This window comes from Hevea brasiliensis, chromosome 15 (assembly GCF_030052815.1).
Source record: "Hevea brasiliensis isolate MT/VB/25A 57/8 chromosome 15, ASM3005281v1, whole genome shotgun sequence".
Taxonomy (NCBI): Eukaryota; Viridiplantae; Streptophyta; class Magnoliopsida; order Malpighiales; family Euphorbiaceae; genus Hevea; species Hevea brasiliensis.
The window spans coordinates 620654-628053 of NC_079507.1; the positions used below are offsets into that span (position 1 = coordinate 620654).

Here is a 7400-nt window from a genome sequence, read left to right on the forward strand (position 1 = left end):
CCAATTGGTATGAGGCCAATTGGAGGTAAAACTAGACTCAATATGGACCAACTTTCATATAGAGAGCTTGCCCAAATTCTGCCTAGAAGTGACCTAAAAGAATGACCAAATCCGGAATTGCATGACATGAAAACCCAGAATTTTGACAATATGAACAGTTGTCAGTATTTTAGCCATAACTCACTCAAAATTGGTCCAAATAACCTGAAATTTATACCGATGGAAAGCTTAGACATAGGGCTACAACTTTGGTGAAGACCACCAAGCCCAGAAATGCCAATTACCAAGTTAAAATGATCACCAAACTTTGGGTTACAAAAACTGACCGAATTGACTTTGACCTAAAAATGACCTAAACTTTACAATATAAGTGCAACTTGATCAGCAATAGTAAAATGGTCATAACTTGGCCCATAGAACTCCAAATGACATGAAATCAGTCCCAAAATTTCAATAAGACATAGATCTACAATATTGGCAATTTGACCAAAACCCAAAAACCTAGAGAAATAGGTCAATTAGTTTGATCAAATTGATATATAAAATCTGGAATTGGTACAATTGACCATAAAATCCAGAAAATTCAAATAAGCATATCTCTCACAAGAAGTGTCCAATTTAAATTAGCCATACCAATCTGGAAAGCTAAGAAAGAGACCTAAAACATTGTTTTAGACAACTTCCTCAAATTATAAATGTATAAGGTCAGAATTTAAGGTCAAAATCATTGACCTAATTGAGGACCATGCCAATATAGGACCTTTGAGTCCAAGTTAACAATTTGTCGATAAAGAATTCTATAAGACTTGAAAAATGGTAAGCAAAATTTTTTGTTGTCCCTAAGACATAGGGCAACAATACTTATGAAGAATGTTAGACCTCAATGTGATTACAAATTAGTCCAAATAAATTAGTAAATTCAGAACCGAAAATGCCTAAAAAGGAAACTAAAATTTAGATTTGACCTAGTTATGGTTAATTGACCATAACTTGAACTATACAACTCCAAATGGAGTGATTTAAAAAGCAAATTAAAGAAGACACAATGAGAAACAATTTAATGAAGACAAATCTGCTAAATTTACACTGTAGCTTGATCTAATAGACAGTAAACATTGGCCATGAAATCTGAATAATTGCAATAAAATGCAATAAGCTTTGAAATGAAATTTGCAACATATATCAACATGTAGGAATGAAAAATGGAACATATTAGTGACATTAAAACTAATTCACTTTGTGTGTATTAAAGGTCAACATTATAGGTTGACTAATAAAAGGAATAGTATTAGTAAAATTTAATTATTGAACCTTATTATTAGAAACAATTTAAATAAGTACTGAAACACTTTGAATTGTGTGTTTTAGTTAGAAAAGACACTGGAAAGGGAAAAGACCCACTGAGTCAAGGCCAAGAGGCAACTCATTAGAGGTTTATGCACAACTAGTTTTTAATTGATTTTGTTTTGAAAATTTCATATGACTAAATGACGTACTTTCCTTATGTATTATGTTTATCAAGTATTGGATTTAATTCAACGATTATTGAAATTGTTATATTATGTATGAATTTAGCTTTGTGAAATGGTATTTCAACAAGTATTAAGCATTGTTGTGGATTGAATAAATTATATTTTGGAAAATTGTGATAGAATATATTTTGAATTGTGATGAGCATAAAAATCATTGGATATTGGAATTGACATTGAATTGAATTGTGTTGTGATTTATGCTCACAAAAAGGACAAAGAGATTCACAATATTACTTTATATCTCACTATAGATACTTGACTAGGTTATTACCCGTCTCTCTCATTTGTTGAGAAGACAATGGAGTTAGCTTTGTTTTGATTACCATGGTACGTGCTCAGGCTTAGATTCTCCTCTTATTAGAGGTTAGATCTAAGTTTATATGTTATGGCCCTTTCAGAAGTTTCATTGTTGTGATGTGTACGATGCACGATGATTCAACCTCTCCGACCATAGGAAGTTAGAATTCGATTCGACCTCCCCAACCATAGGGAGTTAGAATCACCCTGAAGATGCCCCTTGCGGATTAGTCTTGCATAGTTAGTGAGATAAAGAATGGTTTTTGAATAGTAAAGAATTGTGATTTCAATTATGATTTATGTATAATTGATTTTGTTGAAATTAATCTTTATTTCCATGATTGCTGGAATTACTTTAAATGTCCAGTTGTGATTTGATAAATTGAATTTCTTGCTCAAAGTTATTTTAACTAATGATTTATATTATTGACAACGAAGATTTTGACTTTTGGAATTTTATTGAATTTCGAGACTTCAAATTAATTGTTATAATTTTGTCAATGTATATTGCACTATGTTTTAAATTATAGTTGTACACCACTGAGTTCACCACTCAATGATAGCTCTGTATGCTGTCGCAGGTGAAAAGAGTATAGAGCAGTTGAGTAAGCTTCTTTGAAGACATATTCATATCAGCTCCAGGTATATCATAGGTATACCCATGTGCATAGGTTTTGATGTATGCATATAATAATATGTATGTAAATTATTTGTGCAGTTGTATAAAAACTCTTGTAAAATATTTTGGTATGTAATTAAATGTAAATTATTGTAATGTAAATTTGAGATTTCATTTACCTGTATAGTTTTGTAATATTAATTTTTGAGTCTTGTAATCAATGAAATGTTTCTTTTATGATGAGGTTGGTTTTAAAATGAAATGATTTTATTATTGAGGTTGAATTATGAGATGAAATGAAGTTTATTGGAGTTGTATTTGAGAAAACATATTGGGAGTGTTTTCCATTTCAGGTTTGAAGAACTGTTTTCTCAAAATACAGTCGGCACTTTGCCGAAATTTTGAAAAAAATTTTATAACACCAGATTTTAATCGATGATTTAAATTTCATGAAAGTTGATTTTAAAATCCCTTGTAGTATATTTAATGGGTTACCGGTAGGCGAAGTACGGTAATTCATTAGGTGTACTACGGGATCATGTTACATCTTACGGAGGAGTAGGGTGTGACATATTGTATATTGGGGATTTATGTATACTGCTGGGAATTGACTAATTTGAGACTTGATGAATGAGATTAGAAGTACTATGAATATTGTATTGTAGTTTGGGAGAAGGAGGATTAAACATTGGAAGTGTAAATTATTGTGCAGGTTGTGTTGTGTTGAAAATAGTAGATAAATTGAGCCATAAATAAAAACGTGCGGCCCCAATTGGTGTGAGGCCAATTGGAGGGCAAATTTGACTTGTAATGGACCAATTTTCATGTAGAAGTTATGCTAAAATTCTACCTAAAAAGTGACCTCATAAGTGACCAAATCCGGATTGCCATTAGTGAACCCAGAATTTTTGACCATATGAATAGTAGTCAATCAAATGACCATAACTCCCTGTAGACAGGTCCAAATGACCTGAAATTTATACCGATGGAAATCTTAGATATAGGGCTACAACTTTGGTGAAGATTATAGAACCCATAAATGTCATTTATTAAGTCAAATTGCTTGCACAAGTTGAGGTATCAAAACTGTCCAAAATTTGACCATATGAACAGTAGTCACTCATTTGACCATAACTCACTCGAAACAAGTCCAAATGACCTGAAATTTATATCAATGGAAAGATTAGACATAGAGCTATAACTCTTATGAAGACACCAAAGCCCAGAAATGACTAGAACCAAGTCAATTTGCTTGCCTAAATTATGGTACCAAATCTGCCAGAATTGAATTTGACCAAAAATTGACCTAACTTTGCATTAAAAATGCAATATGTCCAGATTTAGTAAATTGACCATATCTTAGTCTATACAACTCAGAATGACATGAAATCAATGGCAAAAATTCAATAAGACATAGACCTATAAATTTGCTTCTTTGACCAGAAGCTAAAAAACTAAGGAAAAAAGGACATTTAGCTAGATCAATCTAGCATACCAAAACTGAAAAATTGACAATACTATACAATAAAGCCTAGAAATAAATTGGCAATAAATACCAACTTGTGAGAAATGTATAATGCACTATATTGGCATCATATTGAAATGCAAATTGTGACATATTGATACTAGAATCAATTTATCCATGATATATAAAAAGGTCAACATGTTCATTGATCAGTCAAAGGCATAATGACGTATAAACTCTAAAAATAAAGAATTAAATATGTAATCTTGTAATATGCCCTAGTTTGCCTAGTTGACTAGTTTGGATAGGTTGGCATGCCAATAAGGTACTGACAGTTGTATTGTAAATGGCTTCACACCACACTATGTTTTATGGCTCATTATGCCACACTATGATTTTAATAGCCTATGGCTATATAGATTATGTTATTGTACTCAGCTTATTGCTTGATTGATTATATGGCTTCTTAGCCCCACTGTTTGCACACCGGGAGATACTTTGTGACCAATGGTGTGATAGTTTGCATGTTCCCTACAGCAAACTGCCTCACCAAAGAAGTTAAATCAGAAATTTGTTTCTCAAAGTTAGATGTACTTACCTCATTAACCTTCATAGGTGTGTGATCCATTCTCATTCCAAACTGCTGAGAATTTGCTGCCATGTTAGTAATCAGCCTCCTTGCCTCTTCTGTTGTCTTATTAACCAAAGCTCCTCCACTAGCAGCATCTATCATACTGCAGTTCATTGGTAGAAGTCCCTCATAGAAATACTGAATCAACAGCTGCTCACTTATTTGATGATGGGGACAGCTTGCACACAGCTTCTTAAATCGCTCCCAATACTCATACAAGCTCTGTCCATTGTAGTGCTAGATGCCACAAATTTCTTTTCTTATGTTGGTAGCACGGGAAGCAGAAAAATACTTCTCCAAAAATATCTGCTTCATCCCATTCCATGAGTTGACAGATCCGGAAGGGAGGTAATATAACCAATCCTTAGCTGCGCCTTCTAGTGAGAAAGGGAAAGCTTGAAGCTTGATTTGATCCTTTGAAACTCCTTGAGGTTTCATGCTGGAACACACAACATGAAATTCTTTTAGATGCTTATGTGGATCCTCACCTGCAAGACCATGAAACTTAGGCAACAAATGGATTAATCCATATTTCAACTCAAAAGCAACATTTAAAGCAGGGTATTGGACACAAAGGCTGTTGGTTTAGATCAGGAGCAGCCAACTCTTTCAAGGTTCTAACAGCCATGGTTTCATTTTCAGAATTTGAATCTAAATTCGAATACGAACTTATCTCCCTTAGAAATTGGACTCCTTCAGATGTACTCGGAATCTGCTTAGCCTGCTTAGCCAATTTTCTCAACTATTTAGCTATTTTTTCTACTTCTGGATCAAAGATCAACTCACCAGATTGAGAAATTCTTGTCATAAACAAAAAGAAATCAAAGTAAAAACAGAAGAATGCCTCAAAACCCTAGAAAACAATAGAATTTGGCCTCAAGAGGCTAGGGCCAAGGAATCCTATGGATTGATTAATCTTGATCAGAGCGTCGTTTCCTTCAAAATAGGTATGGGCCGCCCTCCAAATTCAACCAAAATTCTTAATGAATAGTAACACCGTAAATTTTTTTTTTTCAAAAACCTGAAACAAAATTAATAACATAATACACAAAACACAAATTCCAATAAATTTTAGTCCCCAGCAACGGCGCCAAAATTCTTGATGGGTGTCGAATCCACCAAAAATTAAATTAACTGAAATTACCAACTATAAAATATTTTATGTAGTAAGTGGTAAATCCAGGTCGAACCTTAGAGACTGAATTATTAAATTTTATGCACTTGTGTAATGGAAAACGAAAGAAACAAAGGTTGAGGGGGGAGGGGGGGTTTGTAACACAAAATCAGAAGAAATCAGAAATTCAAGAACTAAATATGAAAATCTCAATTTAAACAAACTTCAGTCCAAGGTAATTCTCATTCCAATGCATTGATTTGATTATAGACAAAAGAAATACAATTATATCTTATTGAATACTTAACGTAGATTTACCAAACAGCGAGGTGAACCCCTGACTTCCCTATACTCATCAATTCGAGCCCAGCACTCTTATTGACTCTAATTATTAATTGAGTTGGTATTAAGCAATCCTCATCAAATTAATAACTGCTTTAAGAAAAGGAAGTAGTTAAGGTGAACAACAATTTATGAAGCATAAATCATTTAATCCACCCTATTGTTTTCTTCAGTTATTATCGAAAACTGAGATCATAATCAATAAAACCTAATTGCTACTCATGTTCAATCTTACACAACAATTATGGATTATGAAGATGAACTAGCAATTGATCTCATCAAACAATTAACTAATAGGCCTTTTTAGCAAATCATTCAATAGATTAAAGACAATGAAATAAGAAAATAATAAATATTCAAACAGACATAAATTAAATTAAGAACCTGATCTCACAAATCAAGCAAAAGAACTTGAATCCCTTGAACTGAATTAAAAACTTAGCCACTAATGTTCATGGCTTACAGAAAGATAAAAATAAAGAAGAAAATTGAAGAAATCTCGAAAGAAAGAATGGAGAGGCTGCTGAATTGTTTTGGAGGCGTCTGAATTGGATCCTTTTGTTGACTGCTACCTCTTCTATTTATAATAAATGGATTAGGGTTAGGTTTTTAGAGTCTCTGTCAAAAACTGCAACTGGAGCAAAATCAGGAAACTGACTGTTGACAGATACATGGCCCGTGTATCACTACACGGCCCAGGGCCGTGTAACTTACTAAAGCTAAATGGGTATGTCTCGCATTGGCACAGAAAGTTACACGCGTCTCTAGGATTTACACGGGTCAAATTACACGGCCCATGTACTTTGTTTCTTCCTCGGTTCTCTGGATTCCTTCTGGCAGAATGTTACACGGGTCTCTGGTTGTGCTTACACGACCCGTGTATTTTGTATCAACAATGCTTCTCAATCCTTCGACCTTTCCAAGCTTCCTTCCACACTTCTATGCTCCAGAACTTCACCAAAACCCTGAAAAATACAGCAAGAGTCAAATTTCTCCATTTAACACAATTATTTTGACAACTCTCTAAACATATGCCTAATAGATAAATATACTTTAATCAACTAAATTAAGCATAAAGATACCCTAGAAACATTAAATGTGATGGGAATAAAATTAATAAATTATATACTTATTAAGGACCTAAAAGCAAGTTACAATAGTGGAATTGCTCTAGATGAGGGCAAGGTTGTTACTGCTAGTAATTGTTAATGGATTTTGTAATCAGAATAAGTTTAATATATTGGTGGAAATGAAAGGATAAAATATAGGAAAAGTTGATTTATTGGAGTGTATCATAGTAACTATGTAATGTTCTTAATGTTTGTACTGTAAGCTGCAGATTATAGTACTGACTTAGGATTATTGTGTAGAGATACTTACTACCCGATAATGCACTAAGA

General features: G+C 33.2%; 1 non-coding gene across 1 annotated transcript; it reads left to right on the forward strand.

The window, feature by feature from the left end:
• Positions 1–4704: 4704 nt before the first annotated feature.
• On the forward strand, positions 4705–4811 carry LOC131174289 (small nucleolar RNA R71). The gene has a single exon (XR_009144537.1). It is a non-coding gene; the product is annotated as a small nucleolar RNA R71 (small nucleolar RNA).
• Positions 4812–7400: the final 2589 nt, after the last annotated feature.